Below are 19371 nucleotides of genomic sequence, written 5' to 3' on the forward strand. Positions count from 1 at the left end.
CCTTGTGATTTCCCCCCACTCCCAACCCCACCCTTCCCCCAGATGCTGGTTTTTAAAATGCCTGAGTTGTTTCTTTTGGAGAAACAGAACCAAACACAAGAGCCTGAAAAGAGCAGCGCTCCATCAGGAGTCCCTCTGGCCCAATACTCTCTCTCCAGTGGCACCCCATGCAACTCTGAAGGAGAGTATATGAGGAGCACAGGTCTACTTCTGTCAGGGTCCAGAGGGTGCTCGTAGGCCTCAATGCCCGGGACCAGCCTGCCTTGGGACCTGCCCTGCAGATAGCCTCTCAGACCTAGGTCACAGCTTGTCATGCAGAACTATATGCATAACATATCATAGCTCTTCTGTTCTATTCTGTTCTATTCCATCCAATTCCATCACATCCCATTCCACCCCAACCCATCCCATTCTATTCTATTCCATTCCACCCCATCCCATTCCATTCCATTCCATTCCATTCCATTCCATTCCATCTCATTCCGTTCCATTCCATTCCCTTCAGAAACAAATAAGACACAAGTAAAGCTACAGGTGGAAAGAGTATTTTATTTATTTATAAATAAAGTTTTTTTGTCTTAGTTTACATTACCTTAGACTATAGCTTAGCTTAGACTTTAGCTTAGCTTACACTTGAGTTTAGCTTAGGGTTTAGATTACTTTACACTTTCAGCTTAGCTGAGTCTTTAGCTTAGCTTAGACTTTTGGTTACCTTAAACTTTAGCTTAGCTTAGACTTTTGGTTACCTTGGAGTTTTCATTACCTAGGTCTTTTGGTTACCTTGGACTTTTGCTTGCCATGGTCTTTTGGTTACCTTGGAGTTTTGGTTATCTTGGAGTTTTGGTTATCTTGGAGTTTTGGTTACCTCTGGAAGCGTGGTTAGCAGACAAAGGTCACATTCCCTTTGACTAAGGGACCAGTTCTGTAACAGTGGACATACGAAGCAATCTCAGCTGTTTGATCTTAGCCGAACTCTGAGGCTTGTACTGGAGTTACCCAGGCTGCAAGGCCTAAGCTTAGGTTATTAAGGGTTAGCTACGTGCAGTAGAACAAAGAGTCTTAGTAAGTCGTAAAACAAAGAGACTTGGTAAGTCGCTCAGGGTTAGCAGGATGTAGGAGCAGGGTAGTGAAGTTGCAAGAAGCATGCTAAAAGTAGCAAATGTAACAAAAGGCAAAATTTTCCCCCTCGCTTCTAATCTTCCAAAAATGTGTGTATATAGCAGTTTAACACTATATATACCCTGGACCTCAGATGAATAAACGGATCACTTTATCAATCATATTGATTGTGCTGTGTTCCATCCACATCGCAACGACATAAAGTCTCCGACAGTTACCTTTGAGTTTTGCTTACCTTAGACTTCTGGTAACCTTAGACTTTTGGTTACCTAAGGTTTTAGTTTAGCTTAGACTTCAGCTTAGCTTAGACTTTAGCTTAGCTTAGAGTTGAGTTTAGCATAGATTTGAGGTTGCCTTATGCTTTCAGCTCAGCTGATACTTTAGTGTATCTTAGACTTTTGTTTACCCTAGACTTTGGTTACCTTAGAGTTTTGGTTACCTTAAACTTTTGGTTGACTTGGACTTTTGCTTGCCATGGTCTTTTGGTTCCCTTGGACTATTGGTTACCTTGGAGTTTTGGTTAGCTTGCTCTTTTGATTACCTTGAACTTTTGGTTACCTTAGGCTTTTGCTTGCCATAATCTTTTGGTTACCTTGGACTTTTGGTTACCTGAGACTTCTGGTTACCTTGGACTTTTGGTTACCTCAGGCATTAGTTTAGCTTAGACTTTAGCTTGGCTTAGAATTTAGCTTACCTTAGACTATAGCTTAGCTTAGACTTGAATTTAGCTTAGAGTTTAGGTTACCTTACGCTCTCAGCCTAGCTGAGACTTTACCTTATCTTAGACTTCTTCTCTACCTTAGACTATAGCTTGGCTTAGACTTTTGGTAACCTTAGACTTGCTTAGCTGAGACTGTTAGTTACCTTGCTCTTTTGGTTACCTTGGGCGTTTGGTTACCTTGGTCTTTTAGCTGCCTGGGACTTCTGATTATCTTGGACTTTTGGTTACCTTGGACTGTTGGTTACGTTGGAGTTTTGGTTAGCTTGCTCTTTTGATTACCTTGAACTTTTGGTTACCTTAGGCTTTTGCTTGCCATGATCTTTTGGTTACCTTGGACTTTTGGTTACCTCAGGCATTAGTTACTTTAGCTTAGCCTTTAGCTCGCCTTAGACTTTAGCTTAGCTTTACTTGAGTTTGGTTCAGACTTGATTTTACTTTATACTTTCAGCTTAGCTGAGACTTTACCTTAGCTTAGACTTTTGCTTACCTTAGACTTTGCTAACCTTAGACTTATGGTTACCTTGGACTTTTGGTTACCTTGGACTTTTGGTTAGCCTGGACATTTGCTTGCCATGGTCTTTTGGTTACCTTGGACTTTTGGTTACCTGGGACTTTTGGTTACCTGCTACTTTTGGTTACGTTAGGCCTTTGCTTACCTTAGAGTTTTGGTTACCTTGCACTTTTAATTACCTAGGACTTTTGGTTACCTTGGACTATTGGTTACCTTGGACTTTTTATTTTCTTAGGCTTTAGTTTAGCTTAGACTTTAGCTTGGCTTCGAATTTAGCTTAGCTTAGACTTGAGTTTAGTTTAGAGTTTAGGTTACCTTACACTTTCAGCTTAGCTGTGACTTTTGGTTACCTTATACTTTTGGTTACCCTGGACTATTGGTTACCTTGGATTTGGTTACCTTAGACCTTTGGTTAACTTGGATTTTTGGTTACCTCAGACTATTGATTACATTAGACTTCTTGTTCTCTTGGACTTCTGGTTACTTTGGATTTTTCCTTACATTGGTCTTTTGGTTACCTTGGAGTTATGTTTATCTGAGGCTTTTGGTTACCTTGGAGGTTTTTTTGCTTGGAGTTTTGGTTACCATAGTGCTTTGGTTACATTTGACTTTTGTTTACCTTGGTCTTTTGGTTACCATATACGTTTGGTCTCCTTAGGCTTTAATTTAGCTTAGACTTTATCTTGGCTTAGACTTGAGTTTAGCTTAGAGTTTAGGTTACCTTACGCTCTCAGCTTAGCTGAGACTTTACCTTAACTTAGGCTTCTTCTTACGATAGACTTTAGCTTGGCTAAGACTTTTGGTAACCTTAGACTTGCTTAGCTTAGATTGTTAGTTACCTTGCTCTTTTGGTTACCTTGGGCGTTTGGTTACCTTGGTCTTTTAGCTCCCTCGGACTTCTGATTATCTTGGACTTTTGGTTACCTTGGACCGTTGGTTACCTTAGACTTTTGGTAAGCGTAGACCTTTCCTAAACTTAGACCTTTGGGTACCTCAGACGTTTGGTTACCTCAGACTTTTGGTTAGCTCAGACTTTTGGTTACCTCAGATTTTTGGTTACCTTAGACTTTTGGTTACCTTAGACTTTAGCTTAGCCTTTAGCTTGGCTTAGACTTTAGCTTAGCTTTACTTGAGTTTGGTTCAGACTTGATGCTACTTTATACTTTCAGCTTAGCTGAGACTTTACATTAGCTTAGACTTTTGGTTCCCTTAGACTTTGGTAACCTTAGACTTATGGTTACCTTGGACTTTAGGTTACCTTGGACTTTTGGTTACCCTGGACATTTGCTTGCCATGGTCTTTTGGTTTCCTTGGACTTTTTGTTACATGGGACTTTTTGTTACCTGGGACTTTTGGTTACCTTAGGCCTTTGCTTACCTTAGAGTTTTGGGTACCTTGCACTTTTATTTACCATGGGCTTTTTTTTATCTTAGGCTTTAGTTTAGCTTAGACTTTACCTTAGCTTAGACTTCTTGTAACCTTAGACTTGCTTAGCTTAGACTGTTAGTTACCTTGCTCTTTTGGTTACCTTGGGCATTTGGTTACCTTGGTCTTTTAGCTGCCTGGGACTTTTGATTATCTTGGACTTTTGGTTACCTTGGACCGTTGGTTACCTTAGACTTTTGGTAAGCGTAGACCTTTCCTAAACTTAGACCTTTGGGTACCTCAGTCCTTTGGTTACCTTAGACCTTTGCTAAACTTTGACTTTGGTTTACCTCAGAATTTTGGTTACCTTAGACTTTAGCTTAGCCTTTAGCTCGCCTTAGACTTTAGCTTAGCTTTACTTGAGTTTGGTTCAGACTTGATTTTACTTTATACTTTCAGCTTAGCTGAGACTTTACCTTAGCTTAGATGTTTGGTTCCCTTAGACTTTGGTAACCTTAGACTTATGGTTACCTTGGACTTTTGGTTACCTTGGACTTTTGGTTATCTTAGACTTTAGCTTAGACTTTAGCTTGGCTTTGAATTTACCTTAGCTTAGACTTGAGTTTAGCTTAGAGTTTAGGTTACCTTACACTTTCAGCTTAGCTGTGACTTTTGGTTACCTTATACTTTTGGATACCCTGGACTATTGGTTACCTTGGACTTTGGTTACCTTACACCTTTGGTTAACTTGGACTTTTGGTTACCTCAGAACTTTGGTTACCTCAGACATTTGGTTAACTTGGAATTTTGGTTACCTCAGACCTTTGGTTACCTCAGACTTTTGGTTACATTAGACTTCTTGTTCTCTTGGACTTTTGGTTACTTTGGACTTTTGCTTACATTGGTCTTTTGGTTACCTTGGAGTTATGTTTATCTGAGGCTTTTGGTTACCTTGGAGGTTTTTTGCTTGGAGATTTGGTTACCAGAGTCCTTTGGTTACATTTGACTTTTGTTTACCTTGGTCTTTTGGTTACCTTATACTTTTGGTCTACTTAGGCTTTAATTTAGCTTAGACTTTAGCTTAGCTTAGACTTGAATTTAGCTTAGAGTTTAGGTTACCTTACGCTCTCAGCTGAGACGTTACCTTATATTAGACTTCATCTTACCTTAGACTTTAGCTTGGCTTAGACTTTTGGTAACCTTAGACTTGCTTAGCTTAGACTGTTAGTTACCTTGCTCTTTTGGTTACCTTGGGCGTTTGGTTACCTTGGTCTTTTAGCTGCCTGGGACTTCTGATTATCTTGGACTTTTGGTTACCTTAGACTTTGGTAACCTTAGAATTTTGGTTACCTAGGTCTTTTGGTTACCTTGGACTTTTGCTTGCCTTGGACTTTTGGTAAGACCTTTGCTAACCTTAGACCTTTGGGTACCTCAGTCCTTTGGTTACCTAAGACCTTTGCTAATCTTAGACTTTTGGTTACCTCAGACTTTTGGTTAACTCAGACTTTAGCGTAGCCTTTAGCTGGGCTTAGACTTTAGCTTAGCTTTACTTGAGTTTGGTTCAGACTTGATTTTACCTTATACTTTCAGCTGAGCTGAGACTTTACCTTAGCTTAGACTTTTGGTTACCTTAGACTTCGGTAACCTTAGACTTACGGTTACCTTGGACGTTTGGTTAACTTGGACTTTTGGTTACCCTGGACATTTGCTTGCCATGGTCTTTTGGTTACCTTGGACTTTTGCTAGCCTTGGATTTTTGTTTACCTGGGACTTTTGGTTATCTGGGACTTTTGGTCACCTTAGACTTTTGGTTACCTTAGAGTTTTGCGTATTTTGCACTTTTAATTACCTTGGACCGTTGGTTACCTTAGACTTTTGGTAAGCGTAGACCTTTGCTAACCTTAGACCTTTGGGTAGCTCAGACCTTTGTTTAACTTAGACCTTTGCTAACCTTAGACCTTTGGGTACCTCAGACCTTTGTTTAACTTAGACCTTTGCTAACGTTAGACCTTTGGGTACCTCAGTCCTTTGGTTATCTTAGACCTTTGCTAATCTTAGACTTTTGGTTATCTCAGATTCTGGTTACCTCAGACTTTTGGTTACCTCAGACTTTTGGTTACCTTAAACTTTAGCTTAGCCTTTAGCTTGGCTTAGACTGTAGCTTAGCTTTACTTGAGTTTGGTTCAGACTTGATTTTACTTTATACTTTCAGCTTAGCTGAGACTTTACCTTAGCTTCGACTTTTGGTTACCTTAGACTTTGGTAACCTTAGACTTATGGTTACCTTGGGGTTTTGGTTATCTTGGACTTTTGGTTACCCTGGACGTTTGCTTGATACGGTCTTTTGGTTACCTTGGACTTTTGCTTGCCTTGGACTTTTGGTTACCTGGGACTTTTGGTTACATGCCACTTTTTGTTACCTGGGACTTTTGGTTACCTTAGGCCTTTGCTTATTTTAGAGTTTTGGGTACCTTGCACTTTTAATTGCCTTAGACATTTGGTTACCTTGGACATTTTTTTATCTTAGGCTTTAGTTTAGCTTAGACTTTAGCTTGGCTTAGACTTTTGGTAACCAGAGACTTGCTTGGCTTAGACTGTTAGTTACCTTGCTCTTTTGGTTACCTTGGGCGTTTGGTTACCTTGGTCTTTTAGCTGCCTGGGACTTCTGATTATCTTGGGCTTTTGGTTACCTTGGACTGTTGGTTACCTTAGACTTTTGTTAACCCTAGACCTTTGCTAAACTTAGACCTTTGGGTACCTCAGAACTTTGTTTAACTTAGACCTTTGCTAACGTTAGACCTTTGGGTACCTGAGTCCCTTGGTTACCTTAGAACTTTGCTAATCTTAGACTTTTGTTTACCTCAGATTTTGGTTACCTCAGACTTTTGGTTACCTTAGACTTGTGGTTACCTTAGACTTTAGCTTAGCCTTTAGCTTGGCTTAGACTTTAGCTTAGCTTTACTTGAGTTTGGTTCAGACTTGATTTTACTTTATACTTTCAGCTTAGCTGAGACTTTACCTTAGCTTAGACTTTTGGTTCCCTTAGACTTTGGTAACCTTAGACTTATGGTTACCTTGGACTTTTGGTTACCTTGGACTTTTGATAACCCTGGACATTTGCTTGCCATGGTCTTTTGGTTACCTTGAGCTTTTGCTTGCCTTGGACTGTTGGTTACCCTAGACTTCTGGTTACCTTCGACTTTTGTTTACCTTGGACTTTTGGTTACCTGGGACTTTTGGTTACCTTGGACTTTTGGTTACCTTGGACTGTTGGTTACCTTAGACTTTTGGTAACCCTGGACCTTTGCTAACCTTAGACCTTTGAGTACCTCAGACCTTCCGTTACCATAGACCTTTGCTAACCTTAGAGCTTTGCATACCTCAGACCTTTGTTTACATTAGACCTTTGGGTACCTCAGTCCTTTGGTTACCTTAGACCTTTGCTAATCTTAGACTTTTGGTTACCTCAGACTTTTGGTTACCTCAGACTTTTGGTTACCTTAGACTTTTGGTTACCTTAGACTTTAGCTTAACCTTTAGCTTGGCTTAGACTTTAGCTTAGCTTTACTTGAGTTTGGTTCAGACTTGATTTTACTTTATACTTTCAGCTTAGCTGAGACTTTACCTTAGCTTAGAGTTTTGGTTCCCTTAGACTTTGGTAGCCTTAGACTTATGGTTACCTTGGACTGTTGGTTACCTTAGACTTTTGGTAACCCTAGACCTTTGCTACCCTTAGACCTTTGGGTACCTCAGACCTTTGTTTAACTTAGACCTTTGCTAACGTTAGACCTTTGGGTACCTTAGTCCTTTGGTAACCTTAGACCTTTGCGAACCTTAGACTTCTGGTTACCTCAGACTTTTGGTTACCTTAGGCTTTTGGTTACCTTAGACTTTAGCTTAGTCTTTAGCTTGGCTTAGACTTTAGCTTAGCTTTACTTGAGTTTGGTTCAGACTTGATTTTGCTTTATACTTTCAGGTTAGCTGAGACTTTACCTTAGCTTAGACTTTTGGTTACCTTAGGCCTTTGCTTATCTTAGAGGTTTGGGTACCTTGCACTTTTAATTACCTTGGAATTTTGGTTACCTTGGACTTTTTATTATCTTAGGCTTTAGTTTAGCTTAGACTTTAGCTTGGCTTAGACTTTTGGTAACCTTAGACTTGCTTAGCTTAGACTGTTAGTTACCTTGCTCTTTTGGTTACCTTGGGTGTTTGGTTACCTTGGTCTTTTAGCTGCCTGGGACTTTTGATTATCTTGGACTTTTGGTTACCTACGACTCTCTGTTACCTTAGACTTTGGTAACCTGAGACCTTTGCTAAGCTTAGACCTTTGGTTACCTCAGACCTTTGGTTAACTTAGACCTTTTCTAACCTTAGACTTTTGGTTACCTCAGACCTTTGGTTGCCTCAGGCTTTTGGTTACATTAGATTTTGGTTACCTTAGATTTTGGTTACCTTAATTTTCTGGTTACCTTAGACTTTTGGTTACCTTAGACTTTTAGTTACCTTAGGCTTTAGCTTGGCTTAGACTTTAGCTTAGCCTTACTTCAGTTTGGTTCAGACTTGATTTTACTTTATACTTTCACCTTAGCTGAGACTTTACCTTAGCTTAGCCTTTTGCTTACCTTAGACTTTGGTAACCTTAGACTTATGGTTACCTTGGACTTTTGGTTACCTTGGACTTTTAGTTAGCCTGGACATTTCCTTGCCATGGTCTTTTGGTTACGTTGGACTTTTGCTTGCCTTGGACTTTTGGTTACCTGGGACTTTTGGTTACCTGGGAGTTTTTGTTACCTGAGACTTTTTGTTACCTTAGTCCTTTGCTTACCTTAGAGTTTTGGTTTCCTTGCACTTTTAATTACCTTGAACTTTGGGTTACCTTGGACTTTTTATTATCTTAGGCTTTAGTTTAGCTTAGACTTTAGCTTGGATTAGACTTTAGCTGAGCTTAGACTTGAGTTTAGTGTAGAATTTAGGTTACCTTACACTTTCAGCTTAGCTGAGACTATAGGCTATATACATATAGATCTATAGATTATATAGATGTGTATGTATAGTGTATATATATCTATAGATTATATAGATTATACCTTAGACCTTTGCTTACCTTAGACTTGAGTTTAGCTTAGAGTGTAGTTTACCTTACACTTTCAGCTTACCTTAGACATTTATTTACCTTAGACTTTGTTTACCCTATACTTTTGTTTACCATAGACTTATGGTTACCTTGGACTTTTTGTTACCTTAGACCTTTGGTTACCTTAGACCTTTGGTTGCCTCAAACTTTTGGTTACAAAAGACTTTTTGTTCCCTTGAACTTTTGTTTCCTTTGGACTTTTGGTTACCTTGGACTTGTTATTTTTCTTGGACTTCTTTTTCTTGGAGTTTTTGGTTTACCTTGTAGTTATGCTTATGTTAGGCTTTTTGTTCCCTTGGGCTTTTTTTTACCTTAGACTTTTGGTTACCTTGGACTTCGGGTTACCTTAGAATGTTGTTACCTTGGACTTTTGGTTACCTTGCTTTTTAGCAGAGCTTAGACTTTAGCACAGCTTGGACTTTAACATAGGTTAGTGTTTAGCATAGTTTAGACTTTAGCATAGATTAGACATTAGCATAGTTTAGACTTTAACATAGCTTAGACTTCAGCATAACTGAGACTTTAGCATAGCTTAGAGTTTAGAATAGCTTAGACTTTAGCATAGCTTAGACTTTAGCATAGCTTAGACATTAGCATAGTTTAGACTTTAACATAGCTTAGACTTCAGCATAGCTTAGACTTTAGCATAGCTTAGACTTTAGCATAGCTTAGACTTTAGCATAGCTTAGACTTTAGCATAGCTTACACATTAGCATAGTTTAGACTTTAACATAGCTTAGACTTCAGCATAGCTTAGACTTTAGCATAGCTTAGACATTAGCATAGTTTAGACTTTAACATAGCTTAGACTTCAGCATAGCTTAGACTTTAGCATAGCTTAGACTTTAACATAGGTTAGTGTTTAGCATAGTTTAGACTTTAGCATAGCTTAGACTTTAGCATAGCTTAGACTTTAGCATAGCTTAGTCTTTAGCATAGTTTAGACTTTAGCATAGCTTAGGCTTTAGCATAGCTTAGACTTCAGCATAACTGAGACTTTAGCATAGCTTATTGTTTAGAATAGCTTAGACTTTAGCATAGCTTAGACTTTAGCAGAGCTTGGACTTTAACATAGGTTAGTGTTTAGCATAGTTTAGACTTTAGCATAGCTTAGGCTTTAGCATAGCTTAGACTTCAGCATAACTGAGACTTTAGCATAGCTTAGAGTTTAGAATAGCTTAGACTTTAGCATAGCTTAGACTTTAGCATAGCTTAGACTTTAACATAGCTTAGCCTTTAGCATAGCTTAGACTTTAGCACAGCTTGGACTTTAGCACAGCTTGGACTTCAACATAGGTTAGTGTTTAGCATAGTTTAGACTTTAGCATAGCTAAGCCTTTAGCATAGCTTAGACTTCAGCATAACTGAGACTTTAGCATAGCTTAGACTTTAGCATAGCTTAGACTTTAGCATAGCTTAGACTTTAGCATTGTTTAGACTTTAACATAGCTTAGACTTCAGCATAGCTTAGACTTTAGCATAGCTTGGACTTTAACATAGCTTAGCCTTTAGCATAGCTTAGACTTTAGCATTGTTTAGACTTTAACATAGCTTAGCCTTTAGCATAGCTTAGACTTTAGCATTGTTTAGACTTTAACATAGCTTAGACTTCAGCATAGCTTAGACTTTAACATAGCTTAGACTTTAAAATAGCCTAGACTTTAGCATAGCTTAGACTTTAGCATAGCTTAGACTTTAACATAGCTTAGCCTTTAGCATAGCTTAGACTTTAGCATTGTTTAGACTTTAACATAGCTTAGACTTCAGCATAGCTTAGACTTTAGCATAGCTTGGACTTTAACATAGGTTAGTGTTTAGCATAGTTTAGACTTTAGCATAGCTTAGGCTTTAGCATAACTTAGACTTTAGCATAGCTTAGACTTTAGCACAGCTTGGACTTTAACAGGTTAGTGTTTAGCATAGTTTAGACTTTAGCATAGCTAAGCCTTTAGCATAGCTTAGACTTCAGCATAACTGAGACTTTAGCATAGCTTAGAGTTTAGAATAGCTTAGACTTTAGCATAGCTTAGACTTTAGCACAGCTTGGACTTTAACATAGGTTAGTGTTTAGCATAGTTTAGACTTTAGCATAGCTTAGGCTTTAGCATAGCTTAGACTTCAGCATAACTGAGACTTTAGCATAGCTTAGACTTTAGCGTAGCTTGGACTTTAACATAGGTTAGTGTTTAGCATAGTTTAGACTTTAGCATAGATTAGACTTTAGCATAGTTTAGACTTTAACATAGCTTAGACTTCAGCATAGCTTAGACTTTAGCATAGCTTAAACTTTAACATAGGTTAGTGTTTAGCATAGTTTAGACTTTAGCATAGATTAGACTTTAGCATAGTTTAGACTTTAACATAGCTTAGACTTCAGCATAGCTTAGACTTTAGCATAGCTTGGACTTTAACATAGGTTAGTGTTTAGCATAGTTTAGACTTTAGCATAGCTTAGGCTTTAGCATAACTTAGACTTTAACATAGCTTAGACTTTAGCATAGCTTAGACTTTAGCACAGCTTGGACTTTAACATAGGTTAGTGTTTAGCATAGTTTAGACTTTAGCATAGCTTAGCCTTTAGCATAGCTTAGACTTCAGCATAACTGAGACTTTAGCATAGCTTAGAGTTTAGAATAGCTTAGACTTTAGCATAGCTTAGACTTTAGCATAGCTTAGACTTTAACATAGCTTAGCCTTTAGCATAGCTTAGACTTTAGCAGAGCTTAGACTTTAGCACAGCTTGGACTTTAACATAGGTTAGTGTTTAGCATAGCTTAGAGTTTAGCATAGCTTAGAGTTTAGAATAGCTTAGACTTTAGCATAGCTTAGACTTTAGCATAGCTTAGGCTTTAACATAGCTTAGCCTTTACCATAGCTTAGACTTTAGCATAGCTAAGCCTTTAGCATAGCTTAGACTTCAGCATAACTGACACTTTAGCGTAGCTTAGACTTTAGCTTAGCTTAGACTTTAGCATAGGTTAGACTTTAGCAGAGCTTAGACTTTAGCATAGCTTAGACTTTAGCATTGTTTAGACTTTAACATAGCTTAGACTTCAGCATAGCTTAGACTTTAGCATAGCTTGGACTTTAACATAGGTTAGTGTTTAGCATAGTTTAGACTTTAGCATAGCTTAGGCTTTAGCATAGCTTAGACTTTAACATAGCTTAGACTTTAGCATAGCTTAGACTTTAGCACAGCTTGGACTTTAACATAGGTTAGTGTTTAGCATAGTTTAGACTTTAGCATAGCTTAGGCTTTAGCATAACTTAGACTTTAACATAGCTTAGACTTTAGCATAGCTTAGACTTTAGCACAGCTTGGACTTTAACATAGGTTAGTGTTTAGCATAGTTTAGACTTTAGCATAGCTAAGCCTTTAGCATAGCTTAGACTTCAGCATAACTGAGACTTTAGCATAGCTTAGAGTTTAGAATAGCTTAGACTTTAGCATAGCTTAGACTTTAGCATAGCTTAGACTTTAACATAGCTTAGCCTTTAGCATAGCTTAGACTTTAGCAGAGCTTAGACTTTAGCACAGCTTGGACTTTAACATAGGTTAGTGTTTAGCATAGCTTAGAGTTTAGCATAGCTTAGAGTTTAGAATAGCTTAGACTTTAGCATAGCTTAGACTTTAGCATAGCTTAGACTTTAGCATAGCTTAGACTTTAACATAGCTTAGCCTTTAGCATAGCTTAGACTTTAGCATAGCTAAGCCTTTAGCATAGCTTAGACTTCAGCATAACTGACACTTTAGCGTAGCTTAGACTTTAGCTTAGCTTAGACATTAGCAGAGGTTAGACTTTAGCAGAGCTTAGACTTTAGCATAGCTTAGACTTTAGCATTGTTTAGACTTTAACATAGCTTAGACTTCAGCATAGCTTAGACTTTAGCATAGCTTGGACTTTAACATAGGTTAGTGTTTAGCATAGTTTAGACTTTAGCATAGCTTAGGCTTTAGCATAACTTAGACTTTAACATAGCTTAGACATTAGCATAGCTTAGACTTTAGCACAGCTTGGACTTTAACATAGGTTAGTGTTTAGCATAGTTTAGACTTTAGCATAGCTTAGGCTTTAGCATAGCTTAGACTTCAGCATAACTGAGACTTTAGCATAGCTTAGAGTTTAGAATAGCTTAGACTTTAGCATAGCTTAGACTTTAGCATAGCTTAGACTTTAACATAGCTTAGCCTTTAGCATAGCTTAGACTTTAGCAGAGCTTAGACTTTAGCACAGCTTGGACTTTAACATAGGTTAGTGTTTAGCATAGCTTAGAGTTTAGCATAGCTTAGAGTTTAGAATAGCTTAGACTTTAGCATAGCTTAGACTTTAGCATAGCTTAGACTTTAACATAGCTTAGCCTTTAGCATAGCTTAGACTTTAGCACAGCTTGGACTTTAGCACAGCTTGGACTTTAACATAGGTTAGTGTTTAGCATAGTTTAGACTTTAGCATAGCTTAGGCTTTAGCATAGCTTAGACTTCAGCATAACTGAGACTTTAGCATAGCTTAGAGTTTAGAATAGCTTAGACTTTAGCATAGCTTAGACTTTAGCATAGCTTAGACATTAGCATAGTTTAGACTTTAACATAGCTTAGACTTCAGCATAGCTTAGACTTTAGCATAGCTTGGACTTTAACATAGGTTAGTGTTTAGCATAGTTTAGACTTTAGCATAGATTAGACTTTAGCATAGTTTAGACTTTAACATAGCTTAGACTTCAGCATAGCTTAGACTTTAGCATAGCTTGGACTTTAACATAGGTTAGTGTTTAGCATAGTTTAGACTTTAGCATAGCTTAGGCTTTAGCATAACTTAGACTTTAACATAGCTTAGACTTTAGCATAGCTTAGACTTTAGCACAGCTTGGACTTTAACATAGGTTAGTGTTTAGCATAGTTTAGACTTTAGCATAGCTTAGGCTTTCGCATAGCTTAGACTTCAGCATAACTGAGACTTTAGCTTAGCTTAGAGTTTAGAATAGCTTAGACTTTAGCATAGCTTAGACTTTAGCATAGCTTAGACTTTAACATAGCTTAGCCTTTAGCATAGCTTAGACTTTAGCACAGCTTGGACTTTAACATAGGTTAGTGTTTAGCATATTTTAGACTTTAGCATAGCTTAGGCTTTAGCATAACTTAGACTTTAACATAGCTTAGACTTTAGCACAGCTTGGACTTTAACATAGGTTAGTGTTTAGCATAGTTTAGACTTTAGCACAGCTTAGACTTTAGCACAGCTTGGACTTTAACATAGGTTAGTGTTTAGCATAGTTTAGACTTTAGCATAGCTAAGCCTTTAGCATAGCTTAGACTTCAGCATAACTGAAACTTTAGCATAGCTTAGACTTTAGCACAGCTTGGGCTTTAACGTAGGTTAGTGTTTAGCATAGTTTAGACTTTAGCATAGCTTAGGCTTTAGCATAGCTTAGGCTTTAGCATAGCTTAGGCTTCAGCATAACTGAGACTTTAGCGTAGCTTAGACTTTAGCGTAGCTTAGACTCTATTTTGTTTTTCTACACCTTGCAGGGCTGATGCCCACAAGCATGAACCCGATGCACACACGTAGGCAGCAGCAGCCTGACCCGTCCTTCAGTTTAGCAGGAAAACCCCTCCCTTGCAGCCTGACAAAGGGAAGCCGGGGCAGGAGCGGTGCCATGGTGGGGCCAGAGCAGTGCAGGAACCCAGCCAGAACGGGCCAGGCAAGACCTGCCAAGGGGGGGTGCTCCATGCAAGAGAGGAGAAGCAGCAAGTCCCGGGGCCACGCTGGGGCCACCGTGGGAGTGCAGGCGGCTTCCTCCCCCCACATGCAGGGCACGAGGGCTACCTTCGTGGTGCACGAGCACCAGGCGATAACCCAGAGCACCAGGACCAGAGGAGCCCTGACAAGTGGTCATGCTCAGTGCTCAGAGGAAGGCAAAAAACCCCCGGGGACCGGTGCCAATCTGCCCCGGGGGAAAATTCCTTCCTGACCCCAGTGCTGGCGATCGGCTACTCCCTGAGCACGTGAGCGAGACCTGCTCCCGGTCCACGGGCTGGTTATGCCTCTAAGGGGACAAGGGGACGCTGGCACTACCTTTTCTGCCTCCAGCTGGAGCCACCGCAGGGGCTTCCAAGAGCAGCAAAGCGCCGCTGGCCTGATGTAGCCTGGGAGCAAGAACCCTTCCAGTGCCTGGCACCGGAGCTCCAAAGCCCTGGGGGAGGGCGCTGCTCTTATACTGCCCCGGAGCATTGTGATGCTGCGTTGCCGGGTGCTGGCACTGTGACACGGGGGGAGGCGGGGCCCCCGCAGCCCTGCCCCTCCCACTGCAGCCCTGCTGCTGCTGCCCCTTCTCCCAGCATGCCTTGCAGAAAGGCCGTTGGGCTGCTGGCCCTGCGGCAGTGCCTGTGCCCAGGAGGCCCAGGGGGATGGCTCTGCCCATGGCAGCCACGCACCGGGCACCGCTGCGGGGTGTCCCTGTAACCGCATCTGTGTGTTCAGGCTGCATCAGTAAAGGCTTTTATACCACGCGCAGTCTTTTGAGCGTGGCGATCCCCGAGGTGCAAGAACGGGGTTTTGGGTCCTTCTGCTTGAACTTTGCCAAAACGCAAAGAGCAGACAGGATTTCCTCACTGTTCCTTGTCAATGCACCACGTGGCGTTCGCTGCTGTGCTTCTGCTGGTGAGGTCTTCTTCTTGGGAAAAAGAAGAAGAACTTCAGGAATCTCTTCTGCGTTTCCTACACAGGGTGCTTAGATATTTGCTTGTGTTTAGTAACATTCATGGGTCCAGCCTGGGGGTTTACCTCTGGTATTACTACTAGAATGCAACACTTCAGTGCCTGCTGCCTAATTCCATGTTCTCGATAGCTCCGTAAAGTGTTTTGATCCCAGTTTGGTTTGAACTGCGTGGACTGAGCAGCTTCTCCCTGCAGCGCTCAGGCAAAACAAGTAAGTGACTCAGTACTGCAGGACACTTTAGCATCACGTAAGGGCATTGTGTGGAGGGCAGAGATTGAGGGATTGGCAACAAATCCCCCCAGCACATTTGTTCAGATCCTTGACATGCAGGATGAGCGCTGGTTTCTCTCCCATAGGCTCATTTCTGGAGTGGTCTGCCGGGGTGGGAAAAGGGAAAGTCACCGAGTTTGTTACTGGAGATGCTGGTGCAGGCTGCAGAAGACAGCCCCAGCTGCGTTCCTGTCTGAAATGAGGGAATTTTGTGTCTTTCTGAGCAAACTGTTCTTTTAGGCCGAACACCTTTGTTTTTCACATGCACTAGTAGAAAATGCTGCTGCCTCTGCCCTGTTCTGGTAGAAAGTGAGCGTAAGCACCTCTTGGAAACAACAAGGAAAACACAATATACACAGATAGAAACACTCCCTTCTCTAGCTCAGCTATAGCTATAGCATCTCTATCTCTCTACATCCCTGTCTCTCCCTGCCTATCTCCTGGGCTAGTGCAAATAACTCCTCCCATCACAGCAGTCCTGGTAAGTGCAATGGAGGGTGTGTGCTGAGGACACCGGTGTGAAATAGCGGAGCTGCAGCCCAGGCAGAGGGAGATGAGCTGGAGGGAACTGCAGCAGCGATGCTGTTGCAAAAGCTTTCCGAAGTGAAGGCAGGAAACAGGAGAAGCTGTGCAGGGAGAGCTCGATGCCAGTTCACACGGTGTCCTGAGCTGGCACCAAACGGGAAGGGTGCGCTCCAGAAGGAAAGCATCAAGAAATAGTGACCATCTAGATGGGAGAAGAGCAGGGCCATGGGGGAAAGGAGGCGATGGACTGAAATCTCTTCTCTGTGTTACAGCAACACATCGCATGCTCGGTAAAGGGAAGTACTGACGAGTTTTGCTCTGACGGGCAAAGCACTGGTGTCCTTCAGCGCAGGCTGGCACATCCATTCACGGGCCCTAATGTCAGGTCTGTACCCTCGGTCCTTTACAGAAAAATTTCTCCTTTCTAGTCTCACAAGTGTGTGTCTGTTAATGTCGATGGTAAGCAAATCCACTGAACACAACACCCCAAATTACAGTGCAGTGGACTGTGGGTTCTGGTAGAATCATTAGTCCTCGCTTAGTTCATTATAACATGCCCTTTACTCTGGAAATGTAAAACTGACATGCAACTCAGTGTGATCATCAGGCACAGACAACGTGGGTTCACACAGGGAAACTCCTGTTTAGCTAATTCAAGCTCCTTCTGTGATAAGGTCACCAGCCTAGGGAGTGAAGGGATGGTGGTTTCAGTGAGGCTTTTGCTGCTGTCCCTCACGGCATCCTGCTGGACACATTGTCCAGCTGTGAGATGAACAGACAGAAGGTGCACTGAGTGAAGACCTGGCAGAATGGCAGGGCTCAGAGGGTTGTAGCAAAGGGGGCTACATCTGGCTGGCAACTGGTCACTGGTGGTGTTCCTTGGGGATCAGTACTAGTGCCAGTTCTGTTCAATGATCTGGATGCAGGAGTTCAACGCATCATTGGCAAGTTTGCTGATGATGCTGCGAGGTGCTGTTGACTCTCTTGAGGGACACGAGGTGTTGCAGAGGGATCTAGATAGACCGGAGCATTGGGCAATCACCGATGGCATGAAGCTGAGGGAGAGCAGATGCTGAATCCTGCACCCGGGATGGAGGAGTGCCAGCCACAAGTGTAAATTGGGAGAGGGGTGGCTGGAGAGCAGCCCTGCAGAAAGGGATCTGGAGGTGCTGGTTGGCAACAGGCTCAGTGCGAGCCAGCAATGTGCCCTGGCAGGCAAGAGGGCAAACCGCATGCTGGGGTGCATGGCACACAGCATGACCTGCCAGTCAGAAGAGGTGATTGTCCTGCTGTAAGCAACACGGGTGCAGGCTCACCTTGAGCACTGGGTGCAGTTCTAGGGCCCACCATCTAAGAACATGAAGGTCCTTGAATGCATCCAGGAGGGCAACAAAGCTGCTGACAGGGCTGGAAGGCATGTCCTGTGAGGAGCAGCTGCAGACACTGGGTTTGTCTGCTTCGGAGAGCTGAGCAGTTGCACTTGATGATCATTGGAGGTCTCTTCCGAGTTCCAGTCTTTTTCTCTCCACTTCCTTCTTTCCCTAACAGTACATTCAGAGGAAATAGCAGAGGACATTTGTTCCCAGCCCAGCACTAGTGGAAGGCATTGAACGGGTATCATGTCCCATCATAGGCTCTGCCACTTTGTGGGAAGGAGGCCTGTGCCTTCTGACGGGGGTGAGAGATGTCGATAGTCTCTGGATCATTTGAGCACCTAAAGAGATTTGCAAAAAAACACGTTGTTTTTGAAACTCTTCTGTGCTCATCCAGCTTAATTGGATTTCCAGAAGGTGGCAAAAGACCACATCTCTGACCTCAGTGAGGCTCCAAGATCGAGCCCTCAGCTTGAAGCAGGGTGTGCTCCTGAGCTCAGTGGTTGCAAATCTTCTTTATGTGGGCAGTAGCTGCTCATTTCCTTGTGATTTCCCCCCACTCCCAACCCCACCCTTCCCCCAGATGCTGGTTTTTAAAATGCCTGAGTTGTTTCTTTTGGAGAAACAGAACCAAACACAAGAGCCTGAAAAGAGCAGCGCTCCATCAGGAGTCCCTCTGGCCCAATACTCTCTCTCCAGTGGCACCCCATGCAACTCTGAAGGAGAGTATATGAGGAGCACAGGTCTACTTCTGTCAGGGTCCAGAGGGTGCTCGTAGGCCTCAATGCCCGGGACCAGCCTGCCTTGGGACCTGCCCTGCAGATAGCCTCTCAGACCTAGGTCACAGCTTGTCATGCAGAACTATATGCATAACATATCATAGCTCTTCTGTTCTATTCTGTTCTATTCCATCCAATTCCATCACATCCCATTCCACCCCAACCCATCCCATTCTATTCTATTCCATTCCACCCCATCCCATTCCATTCCATTCCATTCCATTCCATTCCATTCCATCTCATTCCGTTCCATTCCATTCCCTTCAGAAACAAATAAGACACAAGTAAAGCTACAGGTGGAAAGAGTATTTTATTTATTTATAAATAAAGTTTTTTTGTCTTAGTTTACATTACCTTAGACTATAGCTTAGCTTAGACTTTAGCTTAGCTTACACTTGAGTTTAGCTTAGGGTTTAGATTACTTTACACTTTCAGCTTAGCTGAGTCTTTAGCTTAGCTTAGACTTTTGGTTACCTTAAACTTTAGCTTAGCTTAGACTTTTGGTTACCTTGGAGTTTTCATTACCTAGGTCTTTTGGTTACCTTGGACTTTTGCTTGCCATGGTCTTTTGGTTACCTTGGAGTTTTGGTTATCTTGGAGTTTTGGTTATCTTGGAGTTTTGGTTACCTCTGGAAGCGTGGTTAGCAGACAAAGGTCACATTCCCTTTGACTAAGGGACCAGTTCTGTAACAGTGGACATAAGAAGCAATCTCAGCTGTTTGATCTTAGCCGAACTCTGAGGCTTGTACTGGAGTTACCCAGGCTGCAAGGCCTAAGCTTAGGTTATTAAGGGTTAGCTACGTGCAGTAGAACAAAGAGTCTTAGTAAGTCGTAAAACAAAGAGACTTGGTAAGTCG

This window comes from Neopsephotus bourkii, unplaced genomic scaffold, assembly GCF_033783945.1.
Source record: "Neopsephotus bourkii isolate Nb327-2 ecotype Australia unplaced genomic scaffold, CSIRO-AGI_Nbou_v1 NB_1656, whole genome shotgun sequence".
In the NCBI taxonomy this organism is placed as follows: domain Eukaryota; kingdom Metazoa; phylum Chordata; class Aves; order Psittaciformes; family Psittacidae; genus Neopsephotus; species Neopsephotus bourkii.